General features: G+C 45.6%; 1 pseudogene; it reads left to right on the forward strand.

Moving 5' to 3' along the window:
- Positions 1–7,523: 7,523 nt before the first annotated feature.
- On the forward strand, positions 7,524–9,640 carry LOC116089416 (annotated as a pseudogene).
- Positions 9,641–23,581: the final 13,941 nt, after the last annotated feature.

Genomic DNA, 23,581 nt, shown 5'->3' on the forward strand with positions numbered 1-23,581 from the left:
CTAAAAGGCAATGACTAATCAAAGCTGCTGCAAATGTGATTCAATTTGAGGGCCAGGGTTCACACTAAATGGGTAACAAAAAATGGCAGTGTCCTCCACATGGATCTTGCTTTAGTCATGAAAGATACCTGAGTAAGAGAGATGTGGAATCTTCCTCTGTGGTTAAAGAGGCCTCTGACAGGGATGGAGAGATGATTCAGCAGTTAAGAACATTGACTCTTCCAGATGGTCCTGAGTTCAATTCCCAGTAACTACACAGTGGCTCACAACTATCTATAATGGGATGTGGTGCCCTCTTCTGGTGCATCTGAAGACAGCGTACAGTGCACTCACATATATAAAATAAATTAATAGATCTGGACTTTTAAGCAATGTTGAGACTGAAAGACTATAAGGACTTTAGAAAATGGAGTAAATGAGTATTGCATCATGATGTAGTTGTGAGCCCTGTAGAGGCCAGAGAGTAAAATGTGGTGGTTTGAATGAGAATGGCCACCATAGGTTCATATGTTTGAATACTTGATCCCCAGTTAGAACTGTTTGGGAAGGATTAGGTAGGTGATGTGGCCTTGTTAGAGGAGGTGTGTCACTAGGGGCAGATGTTGAGGTTTAAAAAGACATGTGCTAGTCCCAGTGTGTTTTCTGCCTCCTGCTTACGAATTGAGATGTGAGCTCTTAACTGTTCTTGTCAACATTACTTTGTTCCTCTATTATGGACTCTAACCCTCTGAAACCATAAGCCCAATTAAGCACTTTCATTTATAACTTGCCTTGGTCATGACGTCTTATAGCAGCAACAGAAAAGTAACTAAAACACCAGCCCTGAGTGTAAGAACCATGTATCAGATGCCACACAAATGATGGATATTTTCTTTAGCCACTGTGTTTTTGAGAACTCCGCTATATACCAAGAGAAAGAGGATATATCTCTTACAGGGAGCAATATATGTGCTTAGGCTACAGAGCCCTTAGTCTATGGAGGAAATACTATGGCTCAGAATGTACTGGACCTCCTAGCCCCATTCCCAACACCGGAGTGCAAGTTTTTAACAACAGCTCTTCATGAGAGACAAAAGAAGTCAGAAAGAAAATATAGAACTCCCAACAGAGACAGAGGAAACCGCAAGCCTGGCCTTGAGTGACACCTTAATGCAGCCCTGAATCCTGAGCCATGCAGCCACCAGGGAAGAAAAAGGAACTTGGCTCTGCAGAGGTTTAACTACTGTAATTGGCATATTGATTTCACAATCGAATTTGAAGATGCTTAATCTGCCACCATTTCCAGTGGCCATGGCAGCAGCCTCCCAGGGAAGTTTTATTGGCATCATCTGTGCACAGAACTTCAAGCCAGAAGGGACAGAAATAGCTCCCACCTCGTTCTAGTAGAGCTTTGGCACAGCAGCCCACCAGCCTTGGCCCATTCAGTATAATGAGTTAAACGATGCGTCGGAGCTCTCATCTCAGACTCATCTCAAACCTCACCCAGAGCTAGGTTTTTTTCTCTCTCTCTCCTCTCCTCTCTCTCTCTCTCTCTCTCTCTCTCTCTCTCTCTCTCTCTCTCTCTCTCTCTCTCTCATATGTGTGTGTGTGTGTGTGTGTGTGTGTGTGTGATTTCAATGGCTCTGGAAACAATAGACAAAGAGCTCTCACCTTACCCGATGTTCTGCTCAAGGTCACCTCCTAGAAGGCCACCTTTATCAGTGGGAATGATGTAGGTTTTCATAGTTGACATGCTCCACAAAATGTCATGACACAGGATGCCCCTCAGTCCCTCCCATCCTCATCGGGAACCATAGCTTTTCTTTCTCTCTGGAAAAAAAATGTTTACTTTTATTTATTTAGTATGTATGGGTGCGCCTGCCATAATGCCCCAGTATGTACATGAAGTCAGAAGACAACCTGAGGGAACTGGTTCCTCCTTCCATGCCAGGGGTCAAACCCAGTTCACTAGCCTTGAGGAAAGCATCCTTACCTACCTAGTCATCATCCTGGGGGTGGAAGAGCTGCAGCTACAAATGTGTGAGCCTCAAGGAACTTGTTTGGGTCTTGTTTCCATCTGTGCTTTTGTTGTCATTGATGTTGTTTTGTTTTGTTTTTTGACAATCTGTCACTAGCCAGGAAGTCACCCTATAGCTCAGACTAGATGACCAGTAAACCCCAGAGATCTGCCTGTCTCTATCTCCCGAGTGCTGGGATTACAGGCATCTTTACCTAGATTCTAGGGATGGAACTCTGGTCCTCACTGACTTAACTATGTCCCAAGCCCTGGACTACAGGTTCTCTGAAGTCTGTGGTCAACAGAGACAGTAACAAAGCTCAGTCTGACCTGCACTTTTACCCGGAGTTGCCTAGCAGCATAATAGAAAACGAGGTTAGTCTACTCAGCTGTGGGTAGGGAGACTCACAGCTACTCTCATGGCCCACCCCTTCCCATTAGGGTCCCACCTATTGGTGTTACCATCCATGGCAATATGGCTGTAACTAAGAGAAGTGCCTGGACCACCTCACCCTAGCGTCCTCTCTCCCTTGTCCAATTTTTCTTTTACACAATGATCAGCAACACACAAGACCTGAGTTCCAGACAAACCTGAGACCTTGCGTGTTACAGCAGAGGGCTGGCCAGAGCCTTGGGATAACCACAGGATCACCACAATCCTACCTAGCAGACTAGGTAGGGTGGAAGGTGAAGCTGTGTAGCTACAGCTATGAAACAGACAGCATAGGCAGCCACCAAACCCCCTCCCTATTGGGTTAGAGACCACAGAGACAGAAGTCCCCAGCAAGCTGTCTCTGGAGGTGGGAGGCCAGTTACACTGACTTTAGCCTCCTATGCTCAATGGTTGTATTGGTCCCTTGGTGTGTCCACTGTGGAGGGACACTTATGGCCTTTCAGGTTCCACCGTGTTCAGTTCTGCCTCTCAGCCATGAAGGTTACATGTTGGATGGTATATGCTCCAAAGAACACACCTCTTTGTAAAAGAATACAGTATTTCCTAGGAAATGGCAACAAAACATGTCCACCAGTAGTTCACATAGCTACTAGCTAAACGTGCCTCACCCTGCATTGGACAGACCACACTATACATAAAATCCTAGGCATGAGTACATTCCCTTCCCCCCCCCCCAAAAAAAGATGACATGTTGATGAATCATTGAGGTTATTGTTTATCTTTTCTTTTTAACATTCATTTATTTATTTGGCATGAGGAGGCAAAGGACATGCGCGGGCCATGGCACATAATTGGAAACCAGTGGTCAGTTCCCTCCTTCCACCATAAGGGACCCCGCTCGTCAGGTTTTGCATCAGGCTCCTTCTCCTGCCATCCATCTCAACAGCCAGGAAGCTGTTTCTCAAAAACGAGCCTCCATGTCCTGACCACTGCAGCATGCCTGTGGGGCCAAGCTTGAACACCCACCCGCACACTGTCCTCACTGTCCCGACCAGTGCAGCATGTCTATGGGGCCAAGCTTGCACACCTGCACACTGTCCAGGATACAGGATCCAGGTCTAGATTAACATGAATGGAAAGACAGAAGCCCTTGGGGGCATGACACCACAGTGTCCTGTCGGTGACAGTTCCAAATACCTCACACCATCTGGATGCTGTTGAACCACTTGGACCTGCCCAGAGCTGTCGCATCTGGATACCATCTGCCATGCCTCCCCCCAGGCCCTGTGACTATTCTACCCCAAACCTGCCACTTTAGGTTTTCTAAAAAAAAAAAAAAAAAAAAAAAAAACATGGGTCTGGTGAGATGGCTCAGTGGCTAAGAGCACTGACTGCTCTTCTGAAGGTCCTGAGTTCGGATCCCAGCAACCACATGGGGCCTCACAACCACCTGTAATGAAATCTGACGCCCTCTTCTAGTGCGTCTAAAGACAACTACAGTGAATTACACGGGGAACGAGTGGGGCGGAGCGAGCAGGCCTGAGCGGATGGCTCACAGTCATCTGTTCAGCTACAACTACAGTGTACTCATACACATAAAATAAATAAATATGTCTTTAAAAAAACAAAGATGAACATACACACACACACACATACACACACACAACGCAAATGTGATCCCTGCTTAAACTTCACTAGAACATGGAGCTAGAGAGATGACTCAGCAGCTAGGAGCAGAGGACCAGGATTTGATTCCCAGCTCCCACATAGTGGCTCACATCCTCAGGTAGATGTTCTTATCTGGCCTCTGTGGACACCAGGCGGGAGCATGGTTAACATTCCTTCTACAGTTTGCCCAACAGTTACTGTCTTAGTCAGGGTTTCTATACCTGCACAAACATCATGACCAAGAAGCAAGTTGGGGAGGAAAAGGTTATTCAGCTTACTTCCACATTGCTGTTGATCACCAGAGGAAGTCAGGACTGGAACTCAAGCAGGTCAGGGAGCAAGAGCTGATGCAGAGGCCATGGAGGGATGTTCCTTACTGGCTTGCTTCCCCTGGCTTGCTCAGCCTGCTTTCTTATGAAACCCAAGACCTCCAGCCCAGGGATGGCACCACCCACAAGGGGCCGTACCTCCTTGATCACTAATTGAGAAAACGCTCCACAGCTGGGTCTCATGGAGGCACTTCCCCAACTGAAGCTCCCTTCTCTGTGATAACTCCAGTCTGTGTCAAGTTGACACACAAAACCAGCCAGTACAGTTAGCAGCAGCTAGGTAGGCCTGGCTTGCTATAAAAGGGACTGTTTGGCCTCTCTTCTCTCTGACTTTCTGCCCCTTTTCTCTCTTGGACCCCCTTCTCCCTCTCTCCCATTCCCCCTTCCCCCCTCTCTCCATGTGTTCCTGGTGGGCTTTTCTTCTCCCTCTCCCTCTCCTTTTCCTCTCCCTCTCCCCACTCTTTTTCTCTGCCTCTACTCCCTTCTCAACTCTGCTTCCAATGCCCCTAGATAAACTCTATTCTATACTAGACCTGTCCATTGTATGGCTGGTACCTTGAGAGGGGAGGGATGCCTCAGCATGGACCCTCAGAGGTGCCCCCTCCCACCGTACCATACCACGCTCTATAAAACATATCCTTGGTTTTATAAAACACATCATACATGATGCAAAGGTATATATAGAGGCAAAATATAAATTGTGTAAATCTCACTTCCTCTTCCTCACTCATTCCAGATGGCTTCAGTAGACAGAAGAGATTCGAGAGCCACCAGTACTTTATCTCTTCCTATTCACTCAACCACTCTTGTCTGCCACGCTGTGTTCCACACTTTGAACCTCTGCCAAGAATGACCCCCCAAGGCCCACGGGCTGGAGACTTGATCCTCAGCCTACTGAGTTGCTACTGAATAGTGATGTGCCTTTAAGAGTCTGAGCCAGGTGCCCTGCAAGCAAGTTAGATCATCCTACTGGTGATTGAGACTCCAGTCTTGCCTTTTATCTCTTCTGCTTTCCACCTGAGGCCAATTGCTTTGATTCACCATGTGTCCCCAACTTGCCACAGGCTGAAAACAACAAGACCAAACAACCATAGGCTGAGACTCCAAAATCTAGGGCATAAATCTATTCCCTAAGGTAAGTGTAGTGGCATTTGTGCAACTGAGCACAAACCTTTCTTCCTTACAAGTTTACTAGCTCAGGTATTTCTCACAGTGACTGAAAGCTAACCGATGTGATGGCCCTCGATCTGGAAGGTCTATGGGCAGAGGTTATTGTCTTCCAGAGCCTGGGTACCTAGTTCCTAGGAGTCTCTAGATAATGCTTGACAAGCAGATGGTGAGTTAGTGAACAAATGGAATTCAACCTACCTGCACAACACATTTGCTGGGGATAAAACAAACCCCAATTAACACAGTAAGTGACATTTTGCCGTCTCTATTTAAGGACACACAAAATAATTAGAGCTTAATATATGGAGGACTCTGAGTGTGAAGCCGGATGTAATCAAATGTCAATACACAGAAACCTAGGGAGAAGATGTAATAACAAGCCCTGCTGGGAAGCAACATCAGGACCGGCTTCCCTGGAAGGGGATGCTTTAAGCGGGGTACCACAGCTGGGACCCACACTGAGAAGCATTAGGAGGCATGATGGAAACCTGGAAGAGTAAGGGTTCAGAGCAGGCAAGTGGCCAGTGCCCCTCGCAGGGCTGTGCTTGCTGAAGACCTGCTATATGCTGGGCATCCTCCATCACATACTCCAGAGGCAAACACCATCATCATCATCTCGAGCACCTGACAGGTGCTCGAGGACAGGACTTGAAAGGGATATAATTTGTACAAGGTCTCAAGCCTGGATCTGTCTAAATCTAAGGTATGCATGTTTGCATTCTCTGGTCAGGGGAGTTGGACCCACCTTCCTCCATTCATGAGTTCACGGTGCTTCATCCACTCACTATACCAGCCCCTCTCCTGTTCTGTGGCAGACCACCAATCAGTCACACTCGCAAGCCATACCTCCCTCTTCCATGTCCAGGCAGAGGTGAAAGGCTGCCAAAAGATGGCAAAGGGATCCCATTGAGAATAGCCTTTGCCCCATGAATGTAGGAGACAGGAGAATGTGGGAGGGGTTCCTGACGAATGCCCTTGATCTTCCTTCCTGCCTCAACAACACCAGTGACTTGAATCCAATTCCTAGGACTTACATGGTGGAAGGAGAGAACAGACTCCTGGAAGTCATCACCTGCTGTCCACGGGTACTCTGTGTCTCACAAATGTAATCTCAAGAAAAATAAGAGACAAAATACTAAAAACCCAAATTAGACTGTAATTAAACCCTGGTACTGCAATGACCCAATCTCTCCATATACTGAAGCTCTCATTGCTTAACAGGCCTTACAGAAGTTTCCATATAAGGCACGGTTTCTTTCCAGGGACTTTTGTTGACACTTCGAGCCCTCTTTTGAGGTGTATGGTTTAATTTTGACAATATATAACACAACTGTCACCTAAAAGAGAAAAGGAGATGGTTTGTTTTGGAGCCAAATAGGCATGCGCCACCACTGCCCGGCACACTGCCACTTATTTTAGCTTCCTAGAAAGAAGCCCTGAGATCTGAGCTTCGTATTTCAAAGTATACTTGTTATTAAGACACCAGTATGAGCAATTATTTGTGTGAGGAAAGCGAGTATGTCCGTGTAAATAAATTCCGTAGTCTAACTACACCTTCCACAATCAAGCTAGGCGTAGAGATCTAAAGGATCCAGCTACTGCAACGGTCTCTAAACCATCTACACAACCAGCTTGTGTATCAGAAAGCAGGGCCCAGCTCTGTGCCGGTCACGCCCACTCATACTCTCCCCCAGCCAAGTCTGTGATGACTTCTGGACAGAACAAACTACAGCCTCAGAGGACAAATGCCCGAGGTCCCTGTGGCCGGTGTTACTCATGAAGTAGTCCATGGTGGATGGTTGCAAATGTGAATGCATATATCTATGAGGTAAAGAATAAAGGCACTACACAAGCCTGGGTATGGAGTCATACATCTTCTGGTTCCCTACATCTCAGCCTAGACAAGTCAAATGAAGCCTGAGTCCCTGGGATACACATCTCTTCCCAAGACCATGCACCATAGGACATGTCCAGGTACTTCATACCAAGTCCTATTTAGTGCAAGACACTGTTCCAATAGTGCCCTGCTTATGTAATGGGGAACAAAATATGTGTTTGGAATGCAGATCCTTGGCAACCTTGGGCTAGGGGTTTGTCAAGCTTCAGGAAGCCCTCTGCTCCTCAACCACTCCCAAGGACTCTCCCTCTCTATGGGCCACAGTACCATCCCTACCTCCCATAGCAAAGTCAACTAGACCCTCCCTATGGCCATAGGGCACCTGTAACTACCCTTGTATATCGGAGCTGAAAGATGCCAGGTCATGTCAGGGGCAGAGCGGCGGATGGTCTTGTCTTCAACTGTTCACCTGGCTGAGCCGTGGGGTTCAGCAGAGCCAAGCTGCTCATCATGAGAACAGGCTGTCTCACACTGAACATCAGAGAGGGGGCCCAGCCACTTCCTGATGCATTATTTATCAGGAACACATTAACCATTAACTGTGGTGACATCACAGGCATTTGAAGGTAATTTGTGGAAAGTATTGTTAGTGCAATTGATTTGCAAATTCTTTGACAGGAACAACCAAGCACCAAGCAGGCGGAGAGGCGAAATGGAGACCTTTTTTTTTTTAAAAATGTATTTGGGGATAATTGATTGAAAGCTAAGCTGTGTAGCCAGTGAGAAAATGAGATTATGCTCTCTGTTATGCAAAGAAATTGTATATTCTGCAAAACAGCAAGATGAAGAACTGCCAGGGCCGGCAGCTGGGAAGCAGGCACTGGTCCCATCTTGGGGGCAGAAGAGGGTGATGATATCTTTCTCTCCAAATTGAAATCTAGATCCAAGCACCACATAAACCAGGAATGGCGGCACACAGCTGTAATTCCAGAACTCGGAAGATAAAGGCAGGAGCATTAAGGGATCAAGCTTATCTGTGGCTACTTAGCAAGTTTGAGGCTAGCCTGGGCTACATGAGACCCTGTCTCAAAAGAAAGAATTGACCTCCTTATACCTCCCTTTTCTCTGTGTCCTCGTCTCCTGCTCCATCTGAACCCCATGGAATCTGAACATCAGCCATACTTCACACACACACATACACACACACACACACACACACACACACACACACAGCCTCTCTAGAATAGGCGGGTTGAGACCTCCCGCCACAATTCTCCAAGGTGTATCAAGGACCAGGATGTCCCATGGATGCAGATGGATGGGGGCTCCCCACCTTCCACTTGTCTCGGCTCTCACCATCCTTGAGCTGGTCCCAGTTGGTACCCTAACTATCCACAGTACAGCACACTGTTAGTTGTTACAAAAGTGGGTCAGAGTTCTGGGATACCCACTAAGATTTCCAGGTTTTGTTTTCCAGAGCCAGGAACTGGATGGAGGAGGTGGGTGGGAGCAGATGGATAACGATGAAACTCCATTTAGAAATGTATTAAGAGGAAATGTATTGAGAAAGAAAGGGCAGACTGACTGGAGAGCCAGGTCATGAGCAAGATGACAGAGACTGGAGGCACCAAGAGTCTGTTACTACTATGACAGGGATGTTGGAAACTCTTATAATGGACAAGGCCATCTAGGGATGCCTTACTGAATCTGCACGACACAACTTGCTGTTCCACTATGGTCTCTACCAGAAAAATCTATCACCCTCACAAAGCCAGTGCTGAGGAAATGACCAAGTACCGCCCTGATGACTACGTTAAATCCTTGTGTTCTGTTCTCCCAGATAACATGTCTGACTACAGCAACTAGATGCAGAGATTCGACATTGGTGAGGACTGTCCGGGATTTGATGGATTGTTTGACTTTAGTCAGTTGTCTACTGGTGGCTCTCTGGCAAGTGCTGTGAAACTTAATAACCAGCAGACAGGCATTGCTGTGAACTGGGCTGGGGGCCTGCACCAGGTAAAGAAGTCAATGATATCTACCATCTTGGCCACAGAGCATCACCAGAGTGTGCTGCATATTGACATTGATATCCACTATGGCAATGGTGTGGAAGAGGCCTTCTAACCACAGACTGGGTCATGACTGTGTCCTTTCATAAACACAAAGAGTACCTCCCAGGAACTGGGGAGGTATGGGCAAAGACAAATACTATGCTGTTAACTACACGCTCTGAGGTGGGATAGATGCTAGGTCCTACAAAACCGTTTTCAAGCCAGTCACATCCAAAGTAATGGAGATGTTCCAGCTTAATTTAGCAGTGGTCTTACCGTGTGGCTCAGATTCTCTATCTGGGGACCAGTTAAGTTGCAGCAAAGGGCATATGCCAAGTATGTGGCGTTCGTCAGGAGTTTCAACTTGCCTATTCTCATGCTGGGAAGAGGTGGCTCTACCATACGTAATATGGCTGTAATCTCACTCGCACGAGAGAGTAGTCAGCCAGCCTGTGGAGCAGAGCAGCTGGCCAGCACAGGGCAGAACGCTGAATAGAACAGAAACAGAGAACAGGTGGTCAGCTCAAAGCCATTTCCTGAGGCAGGCAGGTGGCCAGGCAGAACCGTGGAGCAACGGACTGCTTAACCACAGGTTATGTTTCCTATGAGGACCACAGCAGAAAGGGCTTCGCTGTTGTACAGGTTGAACCTGACCTGCATGGGAAATTCTGCTGTTCTGGCTCTAACTCTGACATCCCCTGAATGTCAGACAGTAACTCGGATGACATGAAACTTTAGGGTGAGGGACTCGGATGTATTCATAAGATGGCTCTGTTGAGGCCAATGCAGCAGCTGTGTCCAAACAATGGCCTCCTGCGATGTTTATGTGCCAGGTGGACTCTTGCAATGGCCACCTCCCTCCCTCCCTGGAGAGATTTATTTATGCAGCCATGCAAAAAATTCTCCTCAATCTGATGGGGGGGGGGCTTTCATTTCTTAATTTGATCAAATTAAGAAACTGGGTTGTGAAGGTTCAGGTTTGAGGTTCAGCGGAGACACTGAAGCAAATTGCCCTTTTAGGTGAGATTTTTTTTTTTTTTATTTTGTTATGTTTAGTTTTTGTCTTTGTTTTTGTATTTTTGTGAAAGGGTTTCTGGGTGTAACCAGCTCTGGCTGTCCTGGACTCACTTTGTAGGTCAGGCTGGCTTCCAGCTCACAGAAATCCACCTGTCCTCCACCTCCCCAGTGCTGATTTATTATGTTTTAAATGTCACCGAAGACAACTCAGTGGGACTCTGAGAAGAGCTTGGGCCTATGTGGCAGAGGGAGGGTCCCTTCTTATATGTAGGTTTCAGAAGGAGGGGGAGGATCCAGGCCACACAGTTAGTGACTCCTCCCTGCTGTGCTTAAAGTCAGGCTGTCTCTGATTCTCAGTTGACAGGGGGAAGGGGGAGGTCCCTCAATGGTCTGCTGGGTATGGGGATGTATGACCTTCAGGATGTGACTGAGGGTCCGGAAGAGAGGCCCGTTTGGTTAATATGTATCTATCCTATGTGATGTGCAACCATTAACCCCTGTTAGGTAGGATGCTGGTAGCTTCCCACCTGTACACAGAATCAGCCACTGGGATAGATTAAAGACACAGCCATAGATGGAGGTCTGGGGGGAACTGAGCAGCAGATGCTCTGGGTTCCGATGAGGATGAGGAGATGGTTCAGAGAACAAAGGGCACACTGCACAAATATATGAACTAGAGGGCAGATTCCCAGATTCCATAAAGCCACTCAGGCATAGAAGCTGTGTGAGCCCAGCACTGGGGAGGCAGAGATGTGGGATCTCTGGGCAAGCTGGCTGCCTAGACTATCAGATACATAATGGGGAGAGCAATCAAGAATTCTGGCATCAGCTTCAGACCTACACACACACACACACACACACACACACACACACACCCTCTTGTGCTATGACATATGTGAACATACTTGCCTGCACACCATATATATACACAGAGAAAAAAATCTAAGTTAAAAAATTAAATAAATAAAAGAAACTGTTTAGAGATAAAAAGATAGCCACCAAAATGGCTCAGTGGGTAAAGGATACTTGCCTCCAAGCCTAAGGACCCAAATTCCATCCCCAGGACCCACATGGTAGAAGGCGAGAACACCCCTCCCTCTGGTTTATACACATCCTCTTTGGCATATTTGAGACCACATAAATTTGTGAGCACAATAAATAAATAAATATTTTAAATTTTATTTAAAAAAAAAGAAATGGGCTCACAGAGTCATGACCAAGTTGCTGTGGCAATGGTGCCAGGAGACAGTTTCAGGAGGTCAGTGCAGCATCCACAGCTTTCCCTTGATCTTTAAAGAAAATCGGAATCCTTGACTTTGAGGCAGAAAAGAAATTCAGGGAATGCCAGTGAACTCAGGGTTAAAGTTTATTTAAAAATAGAAACAAAGTTGCCCAGGGAGAGAGTGAGGCTTACCTGAGAGAGGAGTGTGGGCTCCTTTAAAGGGCAGCTATGGTCAAGAATCTTAATGATGAGTGATTAAGAATCTTAGTGATGATGGCTGTGACTAGGAATGTTTGGAGGCCATAAGAATGTCACTGCTTAATGGATTTCCACTGGACCCTCCCTCCTCTAGCTCAGTTCTCTTCCTTTGATGTTTGTTTGCGACAGGGTCTTGCTGGGTGGCTGTGCCTGTGGCTGTGGCTGGCCTAGAAGTCAAAGGGATCCTCTTGCCTCTGCCTCCTGAGTGCTGGAATCAAAGCTGTGCACCACCACACCTGGCCCTTTTTATTAACTGATACTGTAGGCGGCTCCAGAGGTAGTTCGGAGGGGATGACGACCTAACAAGGTAAAACCAGGAGCCATGAAGTTTCCACAAGGGTTTATACTAAGAGTTCTAAAACACTGCAGGTTCATACTTGGGGAAGGAGAAAGGCCTTACACAGATATTTGGTTGCATTGTAATTCTCAACTCTTGGTTGATTCTCAATTCTCAGCTGGAGAGATGCTTAAAGTAGATGAGGGATTTCCGATTCTCAGCTGACGGGAGCCTTGAAGCAGGTAAGGGAGAGGATCCTTTCCTTGCATGTCCACACTTCCTCTTATCTCTCCTGCCTCGCTTATGAAAAGTGAGGGATCTGTTCAAACTTGGAAAGACAGACAGTTGCCACTTCCACCTCAGTGAAGGGTCACTGGGGTGCCGTTAGGAGGAGTGACTGCATTAATAAATGTCCTAATTTCATCTCGGTTGCTGTGGCAAATACCCTGATTGAATCAATATTGAGAGAGAAGGATTTTGTTCATCTTACAATCCAGGTAACAGTCAACGACTGCAGGGAAGTCAAGGCAGAAACACAAAGTAGCTAGTCACATCACATCAAGAGCAAAATGAAAATAAGTGCTTACATGTGCTCAGCCCCTCTCTACACTTATAAGTCTGCTAGGGAATGGTGGCGCCCATAAGGGGCAGGTCTTCCCACCATAATCAAGATAATCCTCCACAGTCATGCCCACAGGCCAACCCAATCTACACAGCCCCTATTAAGACTTTTCCCAAGTGATTTCTAGATTATGTCAAGTTTACAAGCCATGATGAAGATTTGGGAAAATCGTCCTGAGGCTCCAGTGTGACCAGCACAGGGCTGCTGACACAGCATGAGTTGAGCCATGAACCTGTCAACTTCAAACACTATATTCTCCAGGTTACCTGGCACATTCACAAAGTGAGTTTGACCCTAGAGTTGAAGGAAAGAAATTCTACAAGTCAGTCATGCCAGGGACCAACTGTGGGATATGCCTTGGATAAAGGGGCTTCCTGGGACATGGGAGTTGTGTAATACCAAATCTAGAAGAATCCTAGAAAACCAAGGCAAATTGATGACCCAGTTCTAACTGCCATTAAAAAGATAGGAAATACATAATGGTCCATTAAAGAATATTTTGCAACAAACTAGAGAAGTGAATCCATAGGTAAAGACTGGATAACTCAGATATCTGAGTTCAGATCCCCAGAACCCACATAAGAGCCAGATCAACATAATTAGCCCATCCATCACCTTAAACTTTTATCTTCTTTAAGATATGATACATAGAGCCTAGGCTGACTTTGAAATCACTGAGTAGTTAAGGATGGCCTTGAACTCCTGACTTACCTCCCCAGTTCAGATTACAGTTATGCATCGTTATACCTGTTTGATGTGGTGCTGGGGCTGAACCCCAGGGCATGGCGCAGTACATGCTATGTAGGTACTCTGCCAACTGAGCAGTCTACCACTGCGCACCATGCCAATTAGCACTCTACCCACTGAACACTCTGCCCACTGAGCACTCTGCCAGTTGAGAACTCTGCCCACTGAGCACTCTACCCACTAAGCTGTCTGCCAATTGAATTAAATCACCAGCTCCCATTGTCATTTTTTTTTGTACTGAAAATATTAAAAACCTCTCCTGGCTTTTTTAAAAAGAAAAATTTACAGTAAATTATTAATCATAGTCACCCTCTACAGCATTTAAAATGTATCCCTTCCATTAGGTCTCATAAACCTGGGACAAATGGCTAACTGAAGTGACTATTAACTTATTAAAATGGATGCTGGCCACTTCTCCCAGCATCCCTCAATACCTGTGGCTCCTCCCAGACCTTCTCACCCCACCCCCTACCCTAAACTTCTACCGCCCAGGAGCTAGCCAGAGGGGTAGCTTGTCCCCTGAAAAGAAACTGTTCACAGGCTGACAGTTTGTCAGCCTACCTCAAAGGCGAGACTGAGCCAAGGCCACAAAGCTGGGCAGGGCCATAATTTCACAAGGTCTGTTTAGGTTATGCTTGCCTCTTGTTCTCTTAAACCTAAACCTCATGTCAGGACCTCAATAGACTTGGCAGAAGTGGGGGTCACTGAGCCTCTTTGTTCCTCTTCCCAACATGGCCACGTTAAATAAATCTCCTTTCTCTGTTTTTTCACTGTGACTTGTTTCTTTAATTGGTTTATTGGCTTATTGACTGTGCTGCCAAGACCCGGCTCTGCCCTAGCAATTCTCATGCCACCAACTCAGCACTGCTGGTAGGAACATTCCAATGTAATAATCGGGGGTCAGAGTCCTCAACACCCATGAAGATACCCCAGGGATGCTGGACACCTAGGTTCATGTATTCAAGAGCAAAGCACAACATCACAGACATGTAGTTAGAGGTAGAAAGAGACCATCGGAACAAAGGAAAGCAGTGCTGAGCCCTGAGTAGGCTAGTAATCTAAGGGCAAAGCCTTGGGCCATGAGGGAGAAGCTTCGGGCCACAAGGTACTATATTATAGCTATTTTATTGGCTTCTAGTTGTCTACCACCCTTCCAACCCTTATTCCATGCTAATCTCTTAAAACCCCAAACACTAGGTATGAGAGAAAGAAGGTTAGAGGGAAAGGAGGGGCATAGACCTCTTTAGGCTATTCACTGCTGATGAGGGACATCAGACTCCTAGGGGCAAGTCCAATCATCATCAAAATATCCAGAAATCCAGCAAATGCAATAGCCAGAACCAGCAGCAGCAGCAGGAACCACCACCAGGAGCAGCAGCAACAGCAGCAGCAGCAGCAACAACAGCAACAGGAATCCCCAGCAGCAGCCACCATAGGCCTTCTCGGGGTTCCCCTATTTACACCCTCTCCCAGAGTCCCCAGAATTAAACTATCTGCAGTTGGCAAAATCACACTGCTGTTAGTGCTTGAGGCAAATCACAATCACCTGCTGTGAGCAGCCTCTCATCCCACACTTGGGGTTAAAAACAAAAACACATTCACATAACATAACTGGGTTTCTAAAGAAAGCAAAATTCTCACTATAACCAGGTGTTTGACTCTTGGTAAGATGTTTTCCCAGCATTCACCTCTCCCATGTTTGTACAATGCATGCTTTTCTCACTCAAGCAAGCTGGGCATAGTTGTACATACATCTTTAATCCCGGCAGCTGGAAGGCAAAAGCAGAAAGATCTCTGGGAGTTTGAGGCCAGGCTGATCTGGATAGTGGGTTCCAGGCCAGCTAGAGCTGCATAGTGAGGCCCTGTCAAAAAAAATTTTTTTTAAAAAGGTGGGGGGGAGGGGCTGGGGAGATGGCTCAGTGGTTAAGAGCACTGACTGCTCTTCCAGAGGTCCTGAGTTCAATTCCCAGCAACCACATGGTGGCTCACAACCATCTGTAATGAGATCTGATGCCCTCTTCTGGTGCGTCTGAAGACAGCTACAGTGTACTTAGATATAATAATAAATAAATCTTAATAAAAAAAAGGTGGGGGGAGGAAAAGTAAAAGAAAGGGAGTGGAGTGGAAGAAAAAGAGAAAAAGAAAAAGTTTATTTTTATTTTTTTATTGTAATTATGTATATGCATGTGTGAGTGGCATGTGTACTAAACACAGTACCCAGAGGTGTTAAGTTCCCTAGACCTGGAGTTGCACACAGATGGTTATGAGTTGCTGGATACAGTATTTATGAAGGTCATGGAACCAATGCATTATAGATATCAAGAAATTACTATTCAGGGCCGGCAAGATGGCTTAGTAGGTAAGGACACTTGCGGCAAAGACTCATGACCCGAGCTTGATCCTAGGAACCCACAGGGTGGAAGGAGAGAACCGTCTCTCACATGCTGTTCTTTTACTTAACACACACATGCATAAATAAATAAATGTATGTGATCTCATTAAAAACCAAATGACCAAAGAAAAGTACAACTCAGTGCCCCTCATGAACAAAGACACAAAAATCCTTATATGATATTAGAAAATTAGCTCAATAATATGTGAAGACATGTCTCCCATTACTGTCCAGATGGTGATGATGGTGGTGGTGGTGGTAGTGGTGATGATGATGATGACGATGACTTCGACGACGACGACGACGATGACGATGATGATAGAGTCCCACTGTGTACCCCTAAGTGGCGTGGAACCCAGGTTATAGACCAGGCTGTCCTCAAACTCACTAGATCCAACTGCTTCTGCCTCCCAAATGCTAGGATTAAAGGCATATACCACCACTCCTAGCTTTATTAATTTTGAACCGTGGACAGAGAGCTCTAGAGTCCTAGAGCAGACTAGCCACTGAGCCCCCAAGACCTACCTGTCTGTACCTTCAGCATTAGGGTTACAGGCACGCTTTCTACACGGATGCTGGGGACCCAAACTCAGAGCCTCATGCTTACACAGCAAGTCCTTTAACCACTGAGTCGCCCGTCCCCATCCATCATCCTCAACGATAAGTCTCAAAGTATTAAACAAGTAGAGCTTATCCCAGGCATGGAATTGAAAATTGATCGTTGTAATTCAGTAGACTAACAGACTAAGGAAGATTAAAAAACACAGTTACACTTTAGCTTGTAAACAAAAAATAAGAAAAAATAAAACCCACTTGTCAAAATCCATATCACTTATTTAATAAAAAAAAAAAAAAAGAGCAGAGAGAAACTTCTCACCTGTATAACAAAAATCTTCTAAAAATGCACAGCTTACTTAGACAACGGATGTCTCCTAAGAACGAGATGACTGCTCCTCAGCTCCTCATCCTGGTACTTCTGACCTATGCAACTAAGCAGTGGTGGGCCACAGGGTGAGGCAACGTGCAGACCAGAGAGGATGAGTTAAAAAAAAAAAAAGAAAGAAAAGAAAGAAAGAAAGAAAGAAAGAAAGAAAGAAAGAAAGAAAGAAAGAAAGAAAAGAAACATGGCTGCTTGCAGATGACATAATGGTCTACGGAGGAAAACCCATGGAATCTACAACACAAACCCTGGGACAAGCATGCAATTTCATTAAGGTTGCAAAGTATGAGATCCATGAGCCAACGCTGAGAGCACTGTTACTGACTGGCAAGCAACCCACGGAAGTTACCACTTAAACCGCAGCTGCACCTCAGCTGTGAAGGTAACGATAAAAATAGATGGGAATCTGTTAAAACAAGTACCCAGCTGAAAATTTACAAAGTCATGGTTAAAATGTATCTATTCTGAGTTAAAGGAATGTTCATGGATACAATGATACATTTGGTAAAATACCAGCTCTCTTCCAAATGACTGACAGATTTTGTTTTGTTTTCTTTGTTTGTGGGTTTAGGAGGCTATATGTCCCCGAGGTAGGTAGCATGTGACTACCCTAATGTGTATAGAGGGCAGAGGATTTGGTTAGTGTTTGACTCTGCTACATCACTGTCTACCATATGCCCTTGAGACAAAGTCTCTCACTGAACCTGGAGCCCCTGTCTCAACCCAGCCAGGGCTAAAGAGTTCGTGGCCATGGCTAGCTTAGCCATGGGTGCTGGGGATTTGAACTCAGGTCCTCATGCTTGCATAGCAAATGCTCTTACCTACTGAGCCATCTTTCCAGCCCTGAGATAGAGTGTTAATACAGCTCCTATCGAGGCTCAGCAAGAACTTTTAAAGATATAAACAAGCTTGTCCCAAAAATATAATAGGCAGAGACGAAAGAACTAGAACGAAGAGAATAAAGTTGAAAAGAAGACTATAATGTTAAGAAATTTTGCACCTAGCTAAACATGGCAACGCATGCCTTTAACCCTGGAGGCAAAGGCAGGCTGATGCCTGTAAGTTCCAGGTCAACCTACTGGTCTACATAGTAAGTTCTAGGACAGCCAGGGCTATAAAAGAAGAGCCTATCTTTAAAAGGAAGAAGGAGGAGGAGGAGGAGGAGGAGGAGGAGGAGGAGAGGGGGAAGGGAGGGGGAGGGGAGGGGGAGAAGGAGGAGGGGGAGGAGAAGAAGAAGAAGAAGAAGAAGAAGAAGAAGAAGAAGAAGAAGAAGAAGAAGAAGAAGAAGAAGAAGAAGAAGAAGAAGAATTGCTGAACCCAATTTGAAGTCTTGAATCAAGACTGTGCAAATGTATGTGTGTGTGTGTGTGTGTGTGTGTGTGTGTGTGTGTGTGTGTGTGTGTATACGTGTATGCATATATGGATGCATGTGTGTATGCCTGTGTGTGTGTGTGTGTGTGTGTGTGTGTTACATGCTGAGACCAGAGCTCAATAGCAGAGATTTTCTTCTAATCCCTCTTCACTTTATGAATACAAATGTATTAGTCAGGGTCCTCTAGAGTCACATAACTTATGGAATGTCTCTATATACTAAGGGAATTTATTCTAATGACTTACAGGCTGCAGTCCAACTAACCCAGCAATGGGCAACTGTGAACAGGAAGTCCAAGAATCTAGTAGTTGCTCAGTCCCATGAGGCTAATTGTTTCACCTGGTCTTCTGTATAAGCTGTAATCCTGAAGAAGTAGGTTCCAACAGATGTTCTGGATAGTAAGTGCAAGCAGGCGAAAAAGAATGAGCCTTCCTTCTTCCATTGTCCTTATGTAGGTCTCCAGCAGAAGGTGTGGCCCAGATTAAAGGTATGTGCCACCATGCCTGGATTTGGAACTTGTTCTGTCCCAGGCTAGCCTTGAACTCAGAGATCTGCTTGCCTCAGTTTCCTGGGGTTAAAGGTGTATATTACCTCACCTGAGCCTAAGTTTTTGATGGCTATTATGCCTCAAGATCGCCAAGTCAAGAACTAGGTCAGAAGCCTATGTCTTTCAGCCTCAAGCTCTGGATCACAGGTATGCCTTCCTCTTCTGGACTGTAGTTTATTCCAGATGTAGTCAAGGTGACAACCAGGAATAGCCATCACACAAGGCCTCTATCTGAACTGGAGCCTGCTGATTTGGCAGGAATCCCTTGTCTACCCCTTCCGAGGGTTGGGATCACAGGCAGTGTCACACTTAGCAGCTTTTCCTTTGGCTTTGGGAAGCTAAACTCAGGGCTTCCCACTAACACAGCAAGCACTTAGCACACTAAGCCTTCTCCTCTCCCCAGCCCCAGACACTGATGCTTAACACCATCAAATGCAGCAAGGGGTAGAGCCAAGAGATGATGCAGGCACAAGCAAAAAGAAGAAGGAAAAAACTTGACCTAAATCTAACTTTATGAAAAATTAACTCACAACAGATATAAACAAGAAATTATAGCACATTCAATAGAAAAGGTAAAAAGAAAATATCCAGGTCCTCGGCTTGCCAAACACTTCCCAGACAAGACACCAAAGGCCCGTAAACAGGAAATGCTGAAAAGAGATGAAGATGTGTCAGTACTGTGTTTGCCATGCCAGCATGAGTGCATGAGTTTGATACCCAGAACCCATGTGAAAAAAAGCCAAGTTTTGTTGGTGCTGTTGTGATTCCAGCACTAGGGATGGGAAGACAGAGCATCTCTGGGGCTCACTGGCCAGCCAGCTTCAACTACTTGATGAGCTGCAGGCCAATTAGAGATCCTATGTCTAAAAGCAAGGTGGATGATGACTCCATGTTGTATCTGGCCTCTGTGACATAGACACATCCACACTCAGAGAGAGAGGAAACACTGAAACAAACACCAGATGCTCTGAATTAAGTGTTCCCCAAAGGCCTGCATGCTAAAGCTTGGTCCCAGACCCTAGCATTATTGGAAAGCAGAGGCTTTAAGAAGTGGGACCTAGTGAGAGGAAGTGATCATAGGTCGTAAGGCAGATGTGACAGAAGCCATCTAGGAGAGGCTATGGCAAGCGAATTTCCTGAAGATGACCCACTGTTCTACATGGCTTCGGTAGGTGCACTCTGCAGAATCACAGCCCCAGAGACTTCATCCCAGGATTGCTTCTCACTGCTGATAAGCCTTTCTTGCCACTATCACATAGCCTAATGATTCCGGGGCATCAGCCCACCCTATTGGGCAAATTTCCTGCAGATCAACATGAAGCTGAACTTCATGAACTAAGGCTGTTTAGATGAATTAATGACTTTAAAAAAAATCTCTGATTTGATTCAGATAATTTTAGGAAGAAAGTTTAAGGAGATGGTTTTAGTTGTTTTGCCAGAAAGATGTAATAAAGTTAGAGTCAAGAACAGAATGTGCCCCTCCTCATAAGATAGTAAGTAAAGGCTGAATAATAAGGAATACAATGAGCTTTCATAAATTACACTAAGAAAAGAAATAGGCTTGGGACAATTCGTGATCAAGGAAAAATATTCACTCTAGGTCAGGTCCAAGGATGAAGCCACAGGTGTGCTCTATGATAAAACAAGGCCATGTGAAACTGTTGCTTTGAACTTACAATGAGCTTATAGAATGAAACACTGCTTTGAACTTACTATCAATATCCTTCTGTAACTCCCTTTTTGTGTAACATTTTATCTATGAGGCAATTTTATAAAGAACTTTTGTCTAAGAAGGCATGAAAAGGCTGAGGGAAAAACATTAAGTGCAACTGCTGGGGCTGTGTTCCATCCACCAACTGTATGCATATGTATATATGTCTGTCTATATGTATGTAGGTATATGAGCATGTATATGCATGTGCACTTGTGAAACTGATAAAACAGGTGGTTAGGCCAAACCAGTGTGTGTGTGTTTGTGTATGTGTGTGTGTGTGTGTCTGTGTGTCTGTGTCTATGTGTATGTATCTGTGTGTATGTCTGTGTGTATATCTATGTGTCTGTGTGTGTGTCTATATGTCTGTATGTGTGTCTAAGTGTCTGTATGTCTGTGTGTGTCTATGTGTCTGTGCATCTGTGAATGCATGAGGGGTATGTGTGTGTGTGTGTCTGTGTGTGTCTCTCTCTCTGTGTCTCTGTGTATTTATGTGTCTGTGTGTCTATATGTGTCTATGTGTCTGTGTATGTCCATGTGTCTGTGTGTCTAAATATCTGTGTATGTGTCTATGTGTCTGTGCATCGGTGTGTGCATTCGGGAGTGTGTGTGCATGTGTGTGTGTGTGTGTCTAAGTGTCTGTGTCTATGTGTATGTATCTGTGTGTATGTCTGTGTGTATCTATGTGTCTGTGTGTGTGTCTATGTGTCTGTGTATGTGTCTATGTGTCTGTATGTGTGTCCATGTGTCTGTGTGTATCTGTGTATGTGTGTCTAAGTGTCTGTATGTCTGTGTGTGTCTATGTGTCTGTGCATCTATGTGTGCATGAGGGAGTATGTGTATGTATGTGTCTGTGTGTGTGTCTCTCTGTGTCTCTGTGTATTTATGTGTCTCTGTGTATTTATGTGTCTATGTGTCTATATGTGTCTATGTGTCTGTGTGTGTGTCCATGTGTCTGTATGTCTGTGTATGTCCATGTGTCTGTGTGTGTGTCTGTGTGTCTGTATATCTGTGTATGTGTCTATGTGTCTGTGCATCTGTGTGTGCATTCGGGAGTGTGTGTGCGTGTGTGTGTGTGTCCTTGACTTTCTTCCTTTTCTTATCTCTCTGGCTCACAAAAAGTTAACAAATTCCAATCACTGGCACCATAACCCATTCCCTGCCTTCCTTAGGAAACTGGACAACAGGCTAGCCCTGGCACATATTGGATCCTCTCTACCTCTTCCTTGTCATAAAGGAGTGGCTTCCTTCACAAAGATCCCACCAGGACGTGCTGCTCCTCCACAGGCCCAAAAGCAACAGGTCAACTCCTGTCTGTGTTACTTTTCTGTTGCTGTGAGAAAACACCATGACCAAAGTAACTTATGGAAGGATGGGATTATTTGGGTTTACAGTTCCAGAGTAATAAGAGTCCATCACCATCATTGTGGGGAAGTGTGTCAGCAGTCAGGCAGAGTGGCAGAATAGCTGAGAGCTCACACCTCAAACCACAAGCAGGAAACAGAGCTGACTGAGAATGGCTCAGGCTCTGAAATCTCAAAGCCCCTAGTGACATGCTTTCTCCAGCAAGGCCACGCCCACTGGGCCACCCCAAACAGTGCTGCCTACTGGGGACCAAATATTCAAGCATCAAAGACTATGGGAGATGCTTAATTCAAATGATAACAGCCTACGGCTAAAGCTGTGAGGCCAGTCAGCCTTTTCTCCTCAGCCTGTGACTTCCCTCACATATTACTCACAGGATGGGAAAGCTGGCTGCCAGGACGCAATACTGAAATACTACAGCTAGGTGGGGAGACGGAGGCTCTCTCGGTGAGCTAGGCTTCCAACAGCTGCCAGAGCCACAGCAAACCAGTGGCTTTGGGGTCCTTGTCTTGTAAATTCAAAGAATGAAATTTGTAAACTTCAAAGGATGAGTTTTAGAGAGTGTCGTTATATTCAAAGGCGAGAGAGACAGAGATCAAAGAATTCCTGCACAACGGAAAAGGTCATAAGAAATAGGATACCACCTAGCTGCTAGCCAGGGGTCTTCTTAAAGAAGTATGACAAAGACTGGGGTGAACTATGGGGGTGGGGGGGGGGGAGAATGAGCTGGTCAGTCTAATTTGTCAAACCAGGTGTCCAGATGCCTCTTCAGTCTCATCATGTGGCCTCAAGAGGAGCCTCAGGGGCTCATTTAAGAGACAGCGATGGAACAGAGCCCAGAACTGTCTTCTGGGCTCCAGCAAGCACATCCTCAAAACTGCTGCCTGGGGTCCCTGCTCCCACCTGGCCACTTTCTACCTCCCCCCACCCCCGTTCTTGTCAACTGGACTACATCAAAGTTTACAGCTCTAAGCCAGAGCGATGGCCCAGTAGGTAAGATACTTGACACACAAATATGAGGGTTCAAGTTTGAGCCCCAGCATTCTCCATAAACAAAAAGTAAAGCACTACTATCAGCACAGGTATGGCGGTACCTGTCTGTCATCCAGAGCTGGAGAGGTGAAGATAGGTTAACAGGCTCCTGGAGCTCTGAGCCAGTCCACCCAAACTGACAGGCTCCAGGTTCAGTGAGATGCCCTGTCTCAAATAAATAAATAGAGTGGAGACCAGATATCCACCTCTGGCCTCCACAGACATACATATGAATTCATACCTACCCCTGACACACACACACACACACACACACACACACACACACACACACACACACACACGTCACTCTGTAAGCATCCCTGCTAAGACAAGGAAAAACAAACTAGCCTAAGAGAAAGCCACTTATCTGATTATGACTTCTTTCTCGCATATACAGAGAACCATTCTTGGTGAATAATTTATAAAATTTGTGGAACTTTATAAAATTTATGTATTTTTAAATAATCTATCAAACTTTGTGTTTAGCTGGGAGTGGTACACCTTGAATCTCAGCATTCTGGAGCCAGAGGCAGGCAGATCTCTATGATTTTGAGGCCAGCCTGGTCTACATAGCCAGTTCTAAGTCAGCCATAATGAGACCTTGTCAAAATGAAACAAAACACCTTTGAAT

Source organism: Mastomys coucha, unplaced genomic scaffold (genome assembly GCF_008632895.1).
Source record: "Mastomys coucha isolate ucsf_1 unplaced genomic scaffold, UCSF_Mcou_1 pScaffold14, whole genome shotgun sequence".
NCBI lineage: Eukaryota > Metazoa > Chordata > Mammalia > Rodentia > Muridae > Mastomys > Mastomys coucha.